The sequence below is a fragment of the Arvicanthis niloticus genome, chromosome 12 (genome assembly GCF_011762505.2).
Source record: "Arvicanthis niloticus isolate mArvNil1 chromosome 12, mArvNil1.pat.X, whole genome shotgun sequence".
In the NCBI taxonomy this organism is placed as follows: domain Eukaryota; kingdom Metazoa; phylum Chordata; class Mammalia; order Rodentia; family Muridae; genus Arvicanthis; species Arvicanthis niloticus.
In genome coordinates, this window is record NC_047669.1 from 11,128,944 (window position 1) to 11,144,882 (window position 15,939).

Genomic DNA, 15,939 nt, shown 5'->3' on the forward strand with positions numbered 1-15,939 from the left:
TGCGCCACCACCGCCCGGCTATGCTGAGACACTTTAATACAGTTCTTCATGTTGTGATGATTCCAACCATAACACCATAGTTTGTTGCTACTTCCTAACCATAATTTTTCTACTCTTATGAATTGTAATGTAAATATCTGATATGCAGGATATCTCATATGTTAACCCTGTGGGAGTCTACACCCCTACAGGTTAAGAATCACTGACTTCAGGATGCTTATCTTTCAGCTAGATACAGAACCACAACAAATTAAAAAAAAAAAAAAAACTCAAGAATTTATTTGGATTTGTCATTTCCTAGTTGACTGACTTTTTTTGTTTTTAAGTGGCGTTAATTATTTACTTGTGTGCACGTGTACATGTCATATTCTTTGCAACTGATTCTGTGGGGACGGTGTGTGCGTGAATGTGGCTGCTCATAGAAGCCAGAAGAGAGCATAGGATTTGGATCTGGACTTGGAGATAGTTATAAGCCATTCAATATGGGTGCTGCCAGTTAAACTAGGGCTCTCTGAAAGAGCAGTGCATGCTCTTACTGGGCCCTCTCTAGGCCCTCTCTTGCTGTTGTAAAATCCATTAAAGGCACAGCCTTCTTTTCTAGAAGAAAAAGCTATAACATCTGGACACTCAAAACAATCAACCTCAATCCTTCTTCTGGGAAATGACTGTAACTTTTGTTAGACTCTGAGAATCTCAGAAAGTCCCAAGTACATAGATCATGTCTCATCTCCCCACTCAGGGTAGAGGATACAAGGCAAAACACACTTCAGTCCCTTCATTTCAAGAGTGGTGAAAAGTAAGGACACCTGCCATGCACATCCTCAGACCAGATGAAGAACTAGGATTCCATACAGTCTTGCAGAGATCACTTGGTCTGGCGGCTCTAAAGTTTCACCTTTAATACAGTTCATCCTGGTGTGGTGACCCCAACTATAACATTATCTCATTACTACTTCATAACTGTAATTTTGCTACTGCTATGAGTGACAGTGTAAATATCTGATATGCAGAATATCTGATATGTGACCCCTGTCAGAGGGTCTTTTGACCCCTAAAGGGGTCACAATCCACAGGTTGAGAACCGCTGACCTAGTCAACCAGATGGTTATCCAGAAGAATGAGGAACTAGTCTGGCAAGATCTTGCTCAAAATCCCATAGCAACTGTGTTCCAGTCAAGACTGAATACCAGGCCTCCATTTGGACCTCTTTTGATAAGACTGACAGCAGCTGAATTATTCAAATTTACTGTTGCATGGGAAACATGCCAGATACTTCCACATATTACCTTCTCAATTAACAGCACAACCCTCATCCATAGGCTCTGATGCTTAGACAAGAAAGTAACATGCCCAGTGTGGAGGTTTGAATGAGAATGCCGTCCACAAGCTCATCTCCTTGAATGTTTGATTTCCAGTTGGTGGAACTGTTCAGGAAGGATTAGGAGGTGTGGCCTTGTTAGAGGAGGAGGTCACTGGGGCTGAGCTTTTGAGATTCCCAAAGGCCATGCCAGGCCCAGTTGCTCTCTCTGCCTCCTACCTATAGATCAGCGTTACATAACTCTCAGCTATTGCTCCAAGGTCATGCCTACCTGCCTATTGCCATGATCCTTGTCATGAGCATAGCCTGAACCTCTGAAACTGTAAACAACCTCCCCCCCAATTAAATGCTGCTGTCTATTCACAGCAATACAGTAGCTAAGATTCCTGTGGTCACATGGTTGGCACGGTGGGTTCCCAGGCCTGTTTGACTTCATGACTTCCACCTAGCACAGCTTCTGTCTCTCTCAACAACTCAGCTCCAAAGCTTCAATATAAGCAAGCACCTGAAGGCCTGCCAGAGCCTCAGTACATCAGGACCCTTTGGATCAGCATGTTCATGAGTGGTTTAACTTTGAATCCATGGTGTGGACTTTGGAAGCAAACTGCCTGTGTTTGAATCATGATTTTGATATTCATTAGCTAGCGACTTTGGCCCAACTAACTCACCTAAACCCCGGTTTCCTCATCCGTAAATGAGAACAGTGATATACTTCCCTCCAGGGAGTTAGGATTAAGTAATGTTATACTTATAAATCACTTAGTGTAGCCTCTGATGTGTACAGTATACATTCAGTAAATGTTTAATATAATAGAAAATGAAGGATTTTTCTGTAGCCCCCAGGGCTATTTTATTACATTCCATCTTAATGCTTCAAAAGTCATTCCTGCATCAGCCTGAACACAAGCAGGAAAGCAGCACCACAATAAATGATAAGAATTAAGAATTTATTATGGAAGTTAGGTCTTACACAAGTGGTACAAGGTCTTGGACACACGGCGGTAACTCCTAAAACATCCTTTGGAACCATAGTGTAAAGTACTCATAAAAGCATGGGTGTATTACATGTGGCATTTGGAACACTAGTGCAAATCACTAATAAATGCATGGATGTATTACATATGAGTATATATTTGTTCACACATTATGTATGTATATTATATGTATATGCGAAATACTGGAAAGAAACTCACTAAGATGTTCACAGTGGGAATCTCTGGATGATGAAGCAATAAGAAGTGTACATTTTAATTCCATTTACTTATTTTCTAGTTTTGCATGTTAAATAATTATTTTTGGATGAAATTTTTTTTTTGTTTAAATGATTATTTTTAAAAACCAAATTATTTGTTAATATCTACTGCTCATTGACTTCTTACTTTTCCTAGGATTTATTGCCTCTAAAAGTTCAACGTGGGCATGGAGAAATGGCTCAGCAGTTAAGTGCACACTTCTCTTGCAGAGAACCCTAGTTTGGTTCCCAGCACCCACATTGTGAGAGCTTACAACCATCTGTGATTCCAGGAATCTCACACCCTTTTTTAGACTCCACTGGCACCTACAGTCACATGAGATCATTCACACACACACACACACACACACACACACACACACACACACACAATTTAAGGTAAAATGAATTTTAACACAAGAAGTTCAAGATACTGTATTGGCACACTACAAATATAAACTTATATATGAGAAAGAGAAAATAGATGAAACAGAGAGCTTCAGTCCAGTGACAGACTGTATAGTTGTTCTCATTGGATAGCTGGGGACTGCTAGCCACAAAGCTGAACCACTTGTCCAGGAACTCAGAGACCCTGGAAAGAACCCGAGACTTCCTACTCCTGGCTAAGTGTGTTCCGCTATACATTGGTCTCTCTAAGGTTGCACTTAAGGGTTAATATTAGGATGCAGGTAGTGAGGCAGAGAGGAAAAGATGGAGGAAATAGTCCTTTAATCACAGCTTTACTTGACAGGAAGTGCAAACTTTTCCCCGCAGGCAGGCACATTAAACTGAACTGTTTTCCCAGAGACCCTGGACTCCAGAGCATGCTGAACTCCAGCAGTCTCCGAGGTGGTGAACTTTGCCAGAAGTGTGATAATGCCTGTGTCAGCTCTTATCATTTTCACACCAACAGAGATGAACTTGCCTACAGTCCCTACCTGGGTCACAACGGAAATATCAGAACTGGACATCGGTCCTAGAAAGCCTTCTTACTGTAAATCAAGCTGAAACATAGCTAGCCACTCAACTACGACAAGCAATAGCCGAGAAACAAGCTTTTGCTATGGGTCTTAGGAAAGTAATTGTAGCCTAGTATATCTTCAAATCAGTCTTAAAAACAATGCTCTCCCTTGATACTGAGGCCCAACTATAGAATCTTATTCCTGATCTAGATTTAACACATTCCAAGTACAGAAAGTATGTACTGTATTGGATGTTTTTGGACTAGTGTCTTTGCTGAAAAATTGGGGAAAATGTTTAAATGCATCCTTTTATATCCCACAGTTCAGAAAACAACAGAGTTAACAACATTTGAATATTATCATTTGAATCACATATAATTCTAGCATGGATTGTCAATGACATTAGGGCTTCTCCTCAGAATGAAGTTGATATCCCCCTATCTAATGCTCACATTTCTGAATGGTTTGGGACATGAAGCAAGTACAAAGAAAGTGCCATTCTTTTCCTGGAAAGCTATGTTACTTAATCCTCTTCTGGGAGCAAAATCTCCCAGCCACACTGCACAGTCCAGAACAGACTTGTCTTTGATGTCACCACTCAGCCAATGGGCACTTTCACTTCCCTCTTGCCACTAACAGATTCAAGACCTGTGTGTTGGGCTTCTCTGGTGAACATGTCAAACATTTAGGGCCCCTGCTTCAACATCTAGTGCAAACAAAAGACAGACAAAGCCCCAGCAGAAGAGAGGGGGTGGGAAGAGAAGGATGCACTGATATTCTCTGTAGGGTTGGTAGCTAATGAGGATTACTTTAATTTAGAGCCAAAGAGTTTTCTTCCAACTGAGTAGATTGTGGCAAACTCAGACAGGAGCAGGAACATGAGCCCAGTTCCATGAGTAGGATGTCACCACCCATTTGTGGTTCCCCAGAGAACATTAGCGCCAGCCAGTCCCTAACACCTAGCTCTGCTTTGACAAGCATGGGCCTGGCCTTTCAGGTACAATCCTCACAGGGATGGGCCTCTTTTCCCTGACTTTGGTTTAGTCTGAAGCCAAGGCAAGTCCTGTAAAGGTTCCAAGTCCTTCTTGATCCACACAGACGCAGCTGGCCTTTGGATGATCTCTTGGACTATACTGTTCTTTCTTCAGGCCAGTAAATCATCACAAACCCTAGGTAAGCCACGAGAATCTAGAAAGAGGGGTGAGTGGGGCTTCCTAAAGACCCAGAGAAGCAAGAACTGGGCTAGAAGATCTCTCCATCTCTGTGTTGTTCCTTAATTCCCAAGTCATTCTCCAAACCCTGAAGTTTAAACCAAGACTCAACAGGCTTACCAGATCTGGAGAGATGATTCTAAGACTGCCTCTGGATGCTCCGGTGACCCAACCAGACGTTCTTCCTGCTACATTCCAGGTAATTCCATGCACTTCCTCTTATGTAGCCGAGTCTCAGATGGATGAGGGAAAAGAGCAGCTTCATACAGGACAAAGCCAGAGCTCACCACCTAGCAATCATCAGTGAGCAGCACAGGCGCAATCAGTCAGTTGATTGATGGAGGTTCTGTTGGTAAATGCTGCATTTTAAGGAAGTGAGACCTTTTAAATTTCAAATTGGACCTGGCAGTATGCAGAGAGAAGGAGTGGATTCAAGTGCAGGAGAATCTGATAAGCCTGGGCACCAAACGGGGCACAAACTAAGCAGGCTTTGGGATTCTCAGAAGATCTGGGAGAAGTGAGTAGGTAATCAGCAGGAACCACACTGAATACCAGTAAGGTGATCTTGCTCCCTCCCACTTGCCAAGTCCAGGTTTGGGCATGTCAACTTCCTCTACTGACTTTTTTTTTTTCTTTTCTTTTGCTACAATGCTGCCATCTATATTTAATTGAATTGTATGGCTCAGAATCTTGGAATACAGGAGTCATCAGTACTAAGATTCAACTAGCCGTGTGTTACATTGGCACCTCCCTCTTCCCAGACAGAGCTGCCCAGCCTATCTATCTATCTATCTATCTATCTATCTATCTATCTATCTATCTATCTATGCTAACACTCCAATTTCCAGAGTTGAACTTGTAAACATGAATATATCTAAAGAATCATAACAATTGTTGGGTTCAGAGGGAAGCGAGACATCAGTCTAGTTTGAATCTCTAACATACCACATCTACTAAAGCATCCATTTCTTGAATATCTCTTAAGAAGAGAATAGCATGCTTCTCAAGTTGACTCTTTCTATGTTTTTGGCCAAGCTTACAAGTTGAACAGTTTAACTGGGCTAGAGAGATGGCTCAGCCATTAAAGGCTAGGCTCACAGCCCAAGAACTTATTTCACAGCTATTTGAATTTATTTACTGGCTCAGTTGTTACAAGAGATATTATCATGGCTCAGGATTAGTTAGCAGTGAAACTTAGAGCCTTATGGGACTTCAGCTTATGAAAATAAGATCTGTGATTGTGTCCCAGCTCCCTTCTAAAAATACATCTATGGTCAGATGAAGAAGGAATAATTATATATGAAACACAGTACGTGCCTGTCACCACTAGCAACAATATGCACAGGTGTCACACTAAGTTATTGATAATGATGAAGGCTTTTGTGAAAACTACAGTCTGCCACAGGGAAGAAGAGTGTGACTGACTCACTTTTGTTTTAACATTTAAAGAGGTGTGTGACTGTAAGACCAATACTGCATCTTTTTGGACATGCTAGGACACATTGTGGAAAATCAACATTTCCAGCCCCTTAATTCATCTTTTTAATAGATTTTCCTCCTTCTCTGGTCTTGAACCTTTGTCTAAAAGTCTGAACACATAGAATTAGGTTTCTGTTACAGCATTAGAGGAAAGTTCCCAGAAGAAAGTTCATCTGAGGTCAGAAAGACAAGCAGGTAATCGAAGTTCACACAGCCGGTTGAGATCAAGCCAGAAAGTGAGCATATCTTCCAAACACGATGGGGCTCCATGAGTAACGCATGGAGCATGTGTCATGCCATAAGTAACACATCTAGGATGTGAGGGTGTGATGGCCTTACTGATAATGTACTTTCATGGAGAAACAAGAGAACATTTTACAGCCATAAATAAACAAGCCAGCCTTCTTTGGCTCTCAAGATGGCATCCTTATAAAGCAATATCAGTATAAAAAATACATGAGTGTATCATGAATACGGATTCATGTATCTGCATTAAAACATACCAGGTTATCATTATAATATGAGAACTTATTTACTCTGTTCCAAGTGTTTTTCAAATGTGATTGGCCCTCGGTTTTCCAACACTTCACTGGTTTGGTGTCACTATGGTTCTTTTTAGGTGAATAGGCTAAAGCTCACCAGGTATATAGTCAAGGTGTCAGGGCTAAGATTTGGCCCATTATATTTTGACCATGGCTGCTACCTTCTCTAAAATGTCTCCAAAACATTTGGGGCCTCACACAACAAATAACCTTAATATGGCTCCTGCTGGTATGGCATAAACTTGAGTTATTTGGCTTTGCTTTAAATTAAATTCCCGTAAAATTAGCCTGGTTACCTCCTCTGCCAGTTCAAGAAGCATGTCTCATATTAATTAGTATGCTTCTTGTATTTAATTTACTGTATAGAAAATATGACAGATTAAAACCTTTAGTAGCAAGATGAAATGTATAATAAATAATAAAATAATAAATAAATACACAAAATTTTGAAAATAGTTTTTCACCATTTATAACTTTAAAGTTACTTTTGAGTCAAAACATATTTATATTAAAATCAACTTCTTAATAGATTTAAAATCAGAAATTTTTTTTGCATTAAAGCTAGGTCTAGCATTTGGCTATAAATTGCTTGCATAAAATTATTATCTTTACAATGTGTATATTTTGATATTTAAAATGTGTTTCTAAGTTAGTGTTGGGTGATTTTTATTAAAACATTTACTTTTGAGGTAAGAATAATAGTTTCATGTGCCACACATAGGTCATGGGTTCTGATAAATTTACTGGTAAGTAAAGACAAATAAGACTTTGTGACTTTAGAAGAATAACTTCCCTGCTGCCCTTAGAGTTGAGGGTGAAATTCATAGACTCAGAGCACAGGGTGTGGTCCACTTGCCGCTTGGGCTTGGCCCAGAGAACAATGATGAATGGCAGCTCAGGGGAGCCTACCTCTGGGTGATGGGCACCTGTCATCTTGGCAGTAAGGTCATTTTAAAGCGTATGATAAATGATACTGACATCTATTTCAGACCTGTGTGAGATGTAAGCATCTTCTCTTCCTTCTGAAATTCACAGAATACTTCAGGTCAGATTTACAGTCATTGTTAAAAGCACCATAATAGTAGCCAGCCTTTACTGAGTATTTACTATAAGCCAGCCACTGGTCTGTGTACTTCACAGGCATCAGCTCCTTGTTCTTCACAGTTCCAGGATGCTAGAAATGATATTGCCTCCACTTTGCCCAGAGCCCATTTGTGTAGATGCTGCTTGTGGGGAAGCTTCATTTTGGTGTCTCTCAACCTCTGGGTTGAGACCCCTAAGGGGTCACATATCAGATGTCTTGCATATTTACATTACAATTAGTAACTACCAAAATTACAGTTATGAAGTAGCAAGGAAAATAATTTTATGGTTGGGGGCCACCACAACAAAAAGGGTCTCAGCATTATGAAGGTGGAGAAACACTGGTTTAGAGGCAGACAGAGTGAGTCTAGGTCTGAGGGTGTCCTAACATTCTGCTTCACTGTCTCTCTAGCCCCTGACAGGCTGACAAGGTCCAAGCCACCACAAGCAGCAAGAAATAAGAACGTAGTCTCTGGTGTGGTAAGGGCCTCTGTGGATTTGTGGGTTAGGTCTCCTTGAGTGCCACCATCTTTTCCAGAGAGAGCTTCCCATTTTGATGGGTGAATCATCTGGCTATTCTTTGTGATCTTCAACTCAGTTTCCTCTCTGAAGGGAAGCTTATTCACACTCAGCGTGGGGACTTAACCTTTCCGGCCACCTCTAATGTTCTGTTGGTCATTCCCTGAGCTCAAACAATTCTTATTCTTTTAGCAACATCTCCTTCCTAGGCTCGAAAAAAAGCCAGTATTTCCCATTTTATCAAACATAAGTCCCCAAAGAACAGAGCAAATGTCTGATTTATTCTCTTTTCCTATGCCATCTGTCCAGGACATGGCAGCCTGCTTATAAATGCTGGGGAAAGAGTGAGGGCTAGCCAGGCACAGCAGGCTCCCTCTAATTCCTTCAGGATATGCTCACTGCGCAGCCCCTACCTAGAAAGAACATGAGGCTCTGCGTGGGGCAGAGACATGCACATATTTGAAGACCGGCAAGTTTCTCCACATCTACTTATTCCTTCCTTGTTTGATTGATGAACATTTTGAAAGTGCTTCCTACCTCACCCATGTACAGTGTGTGGAGGCATGGGCAAGAAAAACACTGAGACTACCCCTGGCTTCCACTTGACTTTCCCCCTTAACAGTCATAATCACAGACACCTTTTCAACCCATCAGAGCCTCTGCTTCCTCAACTGCTAAATGAGGGATTAACGTTGTTGGATAGAATTAAAGGATTAAAGGAGACCACAGGTGTGAGGTTGTGAACTCTCTCTCTCTCTCTCTCTCTCTCTCTCTCTCTCTCTCTCTCTCTCTCATCAACTGTTGTCTCTTAGCATTTGCTTGGCAACCAAAACAAAGAAAAACTGTTGACCTCAGAGGACAGTGCATCCATGGGAAGAAAACAAACAACTAGGATGTGAGATGCAAAGAAAACCTCCAGAGCAATTGAGACTGAGCTTGAAATGACAGCAGGAGGAATGAAAGGGTGTAGTTTCTTGGAGGAGATTAAGAGGATCTGGACATGAAGACAGGTCACAGAAAGACATAACCCCAAGGTAGAAGCAGTCAATTAATATTTATGCATAAAGAGGATGAACTGAGACAGCTCAGGGTAAAATCCTTGACTGCATTGTGGGGGTGCTGTGAGATTCTGGCGGGGCACTGGGTCTCTGCTCTGCACAGTCAGTCCAGGGGTGTTTTTATGGATTTACCTAATTCATTCATTGCTTGTATTCTTGTTAGCAACTGTTGTTGGTGTGACATCTGTACTCTCACCTCTTGGAGGTTTTTAAAAGTATTTTTATATTTTATTCATATGTGTCTGTATAAGCGAATACTGCTGTTGCCCGTGAAGGCTCAAGGAAGATATCTGATCCTCTGAACTGGAGTTATAGCTGGTTGTAAGCTGCCAAATATGGTGCTGGGAGTTGAACTTATGTCCCCTGGAAGAACAGTGAGCACTCTGGTGTTTCTCCTTCTCAAACGTCTTAGATTTTCAGTAGTATATAGCCTTTCCTGTATAGAAAACTCCATCACCTCCCAATGTGCTTTTACATCCATGTGCTGCTTTGGTGATAGCTGCAATGGTCATAGCCATTGTGTGGCTTTGGTGATGACTAAGAAGGTTGGGATGTCTGGTGGAGATGAGGCCAATTTACCAGCGAATAAAAGCATGTGAGGAGTTAAGATAACTTGTCTGCGGCCACAGCAGCCATGTGGCTCTAAGATGTGGACTTCATTGTTTCTGGTTTCAGGGGTCTTTTTTCGAGTGGGACTTTAGGGGTGCAGACATGCTAGAGTTATGGAGGCCACATAGCCTGAGTGGTAGTGGAGACATTTGGACAGCAGGCCCTCCAGCTGTAATACTTAAGTGCTATGAAAATGAAATCAGCTGTAGATATTTTCCTGCTTCTTGGCGTAACCTACTGGTTACCTTTCTTTTGGCTTCATCCCAGCTTCTTTAAAGGGCATCAAAAGAAATTGTTATTGAGCAGACTCTGGGGTTATTCATAATGGGCATTCCATCTCTCTGTTTTGTTGTTCTCCTTGGAAGAGCCGTGTTCTTAATCTGAACCTTTGGGAATCAAAAGCCAAATTTGCTTTATTTAGATTTCAAGACATTGGATTTGTTTTGGTTTGTTTGTTTAGTTTTTGGTGGTGGTGTTTTTTTGTTTTGGAGTTTTCTTTTGTTCATTTTGTTCTATGAAGAGCTCAAAGTTCCACTGAAGGCCAAAGTATCCTGTGCTCAAAGTCTTGATCTTTAAAGAACTTACCTCTTTCTATTCCAAACCTACCTCCATATTCTTCCAAACGAAACATTCTTTTTTATTTCTTCCTATAGTGAATATATGGAAGGGCAGTTTGATTAAGAATCAGTCTTTGAAACAGGCAGTGGTGCACACCTTTAATCCCCACACTTGGGAGACAGAGGCTGGTGGCTCTCTGTGAGTTTGAGGCCAGCTGTAGATATATCTGGTCTACAGAGCAAGTTCCATGACAACCAGAGCTGCACACAGAGAAATCCTGTCTCAATAAACTAGCAAACAAAAGGAACGAATTTCTAGCATACCCCAGAGGAAATTTACTTCAATGTAAATTATTTATGTTAGATAACTTGAATATACTCATCCAACAGTTTATCTAAACTTTTGTGAGTTTCAATTTCAATTTCTGTGTTCTGTGTTGTCTAAAGCTTACACACTTGTCCTTGTGCACAGAAAGTGATGGGTTGTTTTTGTAAATGACTTATTAGTAATCAGGCACATGTCTTTCTGTGAAGGGCATATCTATCATATATATATATATACATATACACATATATATGTATGTACATATATATAAATCTCTGTAGCTTAAATATTGTTCACAATTCTGCCTTCTAGCCACCCTTTCCCCATACACACAGATACATACAGTCACACATACAAACACACACAGACACATATGTAGATATACACAGATATCCATACACATAGATACACACACTCACACATACATACATACATACATACATAGACACACACACTAGCACACATACACACAGATGCACACACATGTATACAGACATGTACACACAGGCACACATACAAACAGATGTACACATACACAGACACACACATAGATATCCAGACATGTGTGTACTCAGACCCACACATACACATATACACACAGACACACACACAGACACACACACACATATAAACATACATGTAGACAAGCACCTATACAAACAAATACATGCCCGGACACACACATACGCACATAGATTCATAAACCCACAATTTATTAGCTATATCATGCCTGCTTTTCATATGTACTGGATTGCTAGTCTGCGAGTCACCCTTGACATTTGGATGTTTTCCTTTGATAAGGCTGATATAATTGGCCTTTTTATTTAACTGTTACATAACCAAGCTGTTCAGACATTTTGCGTCTTAGTTTTATCATCTAAAAATGGAAACAATAATAGGATCTACCTCTTCTAGAACCAAATGGAATGATGGGAAACAGAAAACTTACCTCAGTCTGATATATGCTCAATAGATGTTTGTTAATATGCCAACAGCATGTTTTTTGTCTAGATTAAAGGAGCGATAGAATGACATGATAAGCTATAAATAAACTCTTGGTATTAGATCAGGTATAAAATTTCAATAATTTCCAAAAATTGTTTTTGCATTTATTGTTCATAGACTGACCATTTAAGCGAGGTATTATAGAGGCTTACAGAAGGCTGAGAGATGCATTAGCATGTAAGGGTCCTCCCTGTTCATCAGGACCTGAATGTGGCTCCTGGGATCTGTATCAGATGACTCACAAGTACCTAGAATTCCAGTTCCAGGGGCTCTGATGTCCCCTTCAGCTTCCATGGGCACTGGCACACCTGTGGCATGTACTCACGCAAACGCATGCACACAAATTGAAAGCAATCTTAAGAAAATCAAGAGAGAACTCACAAAGAAAAAAAAAAGCCCCAGTGTAAACAATATCCTAGTTAACATATAAATTAGAGAAGCCAGGGTCATTTACTGTAAGGTTTTGGCTGGAGGTCCTGTCTCTCAGACTCCCTGGTTGAAGCATGAACCTTACATCTCTTAATCCTTAGTTTTCACAACTGTTTGGGAGGCCTTATCTCGGTCTCAGATCTGAGGGGGAGGGAAGTGACTTGCCCTAGTTCTCACCACTTTGTGTGTGGTTAGGCGTGCAGAAATGTTCCAGAGCCTAAGATCACAGGGCCACCACCCCCAGGGAAGAGCCAGGAGTCAATTACCCCTTGGGTGAACTTCAACCACTGGGTTCCCTTCCCAAGGTCAACGCTGGGGGACACTAAGGCAGTAACCTACTCTGGCACTCGGTAGATCTGATCCAAATCTTGGCTCTATTGTTTTCTAGGTGTGTGACCTGGGGCAGGTTACAGGGTTCCCCTAGTTTTGGTGCCTAGTCTGTAAAGTGAAATAGTGAGCCTTTATGATTCCTGTGGAGATGGGACTTACTATGAGGAGAGGAGTTGCAACATGGAGTATTGGTGATACTAAGCTAAATACGAAACTCTGCCTCGACTTTGAAGGCCCTGAGGCTAGAGAGTCTTGGTGGTTAGAAACTGACTCAGAAAAAAAGGTTTGAATGTTGAAACAGAGAGAATGTCCAAAGAGGAAGAAAATCCAAGCTACAGAGAGAGGAGGGCGAACGGAAGCAACGTGAGACCGTGGCTGCCCAGCCCTTTGGACCTGGTAAGAGTCCATGAAGTACTGCAAAGAATGAAATTGGGCTCCAAAGATCAAAGTTCAAGATCAATTGTTAATTTAGCTGCACAGTAACTGGAACCTTCTTTTGAGGCTTGATTTACTAGCTAAGAAATAAAATGCGTCAAAATTAAGTTTCCTGTCATTCTTAATATTCTGTCACAAGTTCTAGGGAACTAGGTGAAGGGAGGTGAAGTTGTGGGTGTGTCTATTTTAGCTTATTAGTGCTAACTGACTTGAAAGACTGCCTACTTTACAAACAACCTGCTCCTGAGGTATATGCATATCTTTCAGAAATAAAGGTCATTGTTCACCTTGATTCCATCCTTTCTATTGCAACAAACTGGAAAGACATGTCTAAATCAGGAGAGTTAAATCTACCAGCGACTTGGAACCATCACGTGCCAATGAAACAATAAGGAAACCGGTTCATCCTAGGATTTGAAACTGTGCTATCCTTGGAGTGATTGAAGTGAATCCGCCATGGAAGTGCCTCTCTCTGGCAGTAGGAAGCCCATCAAAGAGGAATAGAGAAAGGGGGCCAGGAACAGAGTCAGGAGAAAGAGGAGGCCGAGAGGACAGGGTAGAGAAGAGAAGGAAGAAGGAAGTGGTATGAAACAATTCACATTTCGAAAAGTTCCTCAGCAAAAGGCTCTCCAATTCTGATTCAGTCATCTCCTGATTACTAAATTATCCCAGAAGAGAAAATAAAAGTCTAGAGACCCAGAATGATGGACAAAGGCCATGCCAGATTCTCCCTGTTCCTAACACACTCCCTGCTGTGTGCATTGATGTGGGTTTCTGTAGGGCTGGTCTTTGCTGGTGTTCTAGGGATACTCTCGGGACAAGATCGTCATAACGTTTAGGTTGGTTCTGCTGACTCTAAATCTGAAGTTTAGCATTTTAAACATAGCAAGGTGGTCAGCAGATCAGTGAACAAACCTCCAAAGGTAGCCCCTAAAATCATAAAATTAGATTTCTTCACCCCCCAGCTTTGTTCTCCCGTGAGAAGATTTGGGCGAGACTGTCTACCAGACGTGACCACTAATCTCTTCAGGAATCAGTTAAGGCCCTGGATAATGGCTTTCAGTTACTTACTGAACAATTTATACAGGGTCTGATCTACTTTGAGAAGCTAACACTGCTCATTTTACAACATGAGGTGGTTAGGCAGGAATTGTTTGTGACTCATTTTGCAAACGAGACGACTTGGTCTGGGGAAGTGTGTAAACTCAGTCAGTGGGAAGCAGTTGAGTGTAGATTTGAATCTCTAGCTGAGACTGAACCCTGTTCCAGGAGCTCACACATTGCCTGCATCTTTGACACCTAAAGAGACTTCAGGCCAGCTAAAGAAGAACACAGACTGCCTCAGCCCAAACCACCTGAGAATGATAACACCCATAAACTAAGATAATGTACACAATGTACATAGTTACATTGCACCTACACCTATCAAATTGTTTACTCAGACAGAAAATGATAGTTATCTGGACTTACTAGGTTGATGGCGCTGACACCATGAGAAAGTGATAGGACAGGACTTGTGGGCCCTTAGGTCGAGCAATTGTCTTCTTGACCAACCGATCCTTCAGGAGTGTCCTGGAATTTTCCATGCTGAGTAACATAGCAAGTTTAAGACCATGTCTAAAAGAAGCAAAAACTGGCCTGGAGAACTTGCTCAATCGTTAAGGGTGCTGGCTGTTCTTCTAGAGGACCTGAGTACCCAGCACACTTAGACAGCTCATAAACACATATCATTCCAGATCCCAGGGATACCTCTCTCTCTCTCTCTCTCTCTCTCTCTCTCTCTCTCTCTCTCTCTCTCTCTGTCTCTCTCTCTCCTCTCTCACACTCACATACATGTACACATGCACACAAATACACACAAACACATGCATACAAACACATGGACACACGCATAAGTAAAAATAAATCTTTTAAACAACCAAACGAAAGAATATTAGAATATTCAGAATAAGCTACATGTTTTCATAGGTTGACTTGATATTTTTGTGTGTCAATATTTGGACCATTAAAAAACTAGTGATTGACAAAAATTAATTGATTGGTTAACTGCCTATAGCTCCTCAGTGAGGGGTGTGGCCTTGTGTGCTCTCCCCCATCCGTGAAGGAATGTTGATGGACCTATCTTGTGCAGGTGGCCATGGCTGCCATGAGTGTACCATGCCATGTCTTGAAGACAGCATTTCCTAGAACTATCCCGAGTTATTTCTACCATTTTATTCCTTCAGTCAATACGTTACCTGAACCTTGGAGAGGGCACTATAGATGTCCCATTTAGGGCTGAGAACTCACCTGTCATGTATTCACTACTGCCCACATATGGGTCTTTCTAGTACCTGCCACCTATGGTAAGTAGAAGCTTTTTCTGACCAAGGATGAGAGCATTCCCCATGCCCGAGTGTTGTCTGTCATCTCGCTACAATATTATTTTAGTCAAAAAGTGTATTTATTATCATGTGCTTAAATGATGTATGTATGAGGGCATGCACCTGCTATGGAATGCATGTGGAGGTCAGAGGAGAATTTTATGGAGTCAGGCCCTGCTTCTACCTTTGTGTGGGTTGCAGGAATTGAACATGGGTTGTCAGGCTTGCTCTGCAAGTGCTTTATCTGATGAGCCATCTCTTCTGCCCCAGACATTCTTAATGAACGAAGAGCTGACACCCAAATGAAGCCAACCTACAAAAAATGAATCTCACACTAAATATCCTTCTGCTGGGTTTTCGTTCTTGTTTTGTATGTTTCTTTTGGGGGCAAGCTTTTCTGTAACCCACCGTTGCCTCAAACTTTCTACAGAGTCAAGAATGACCTCGAACTCCTAATCTGTCTGAGAGCTTGGGATTCCAGGC

At 41.5% G+C, this 15,939-nt stretch overlaps 1 long non-coding RNA gene across 1 annotated transcript in view; it reads left to right on the forward strand.

The window, feature by feature from the left end:
• The first annotated feature begins 4,557 nt into the window (after window positions 1-4,557).
• Window positions 4,558-15,939, forward strand: part of LOC143444021 (uncharacterized) — a 73,892-nt gene continuing 62,510 nt past the window's right edge. The window contains exon 1 of the long non-coding RNA XR_013113502.1: window positions 4,558-4,921. This is a non-coding gene — a long non-coding RNA (uncharacterized LOC143444021). The remainder of the gene's footprint in view (window positions 4,922-15,939) is intronic.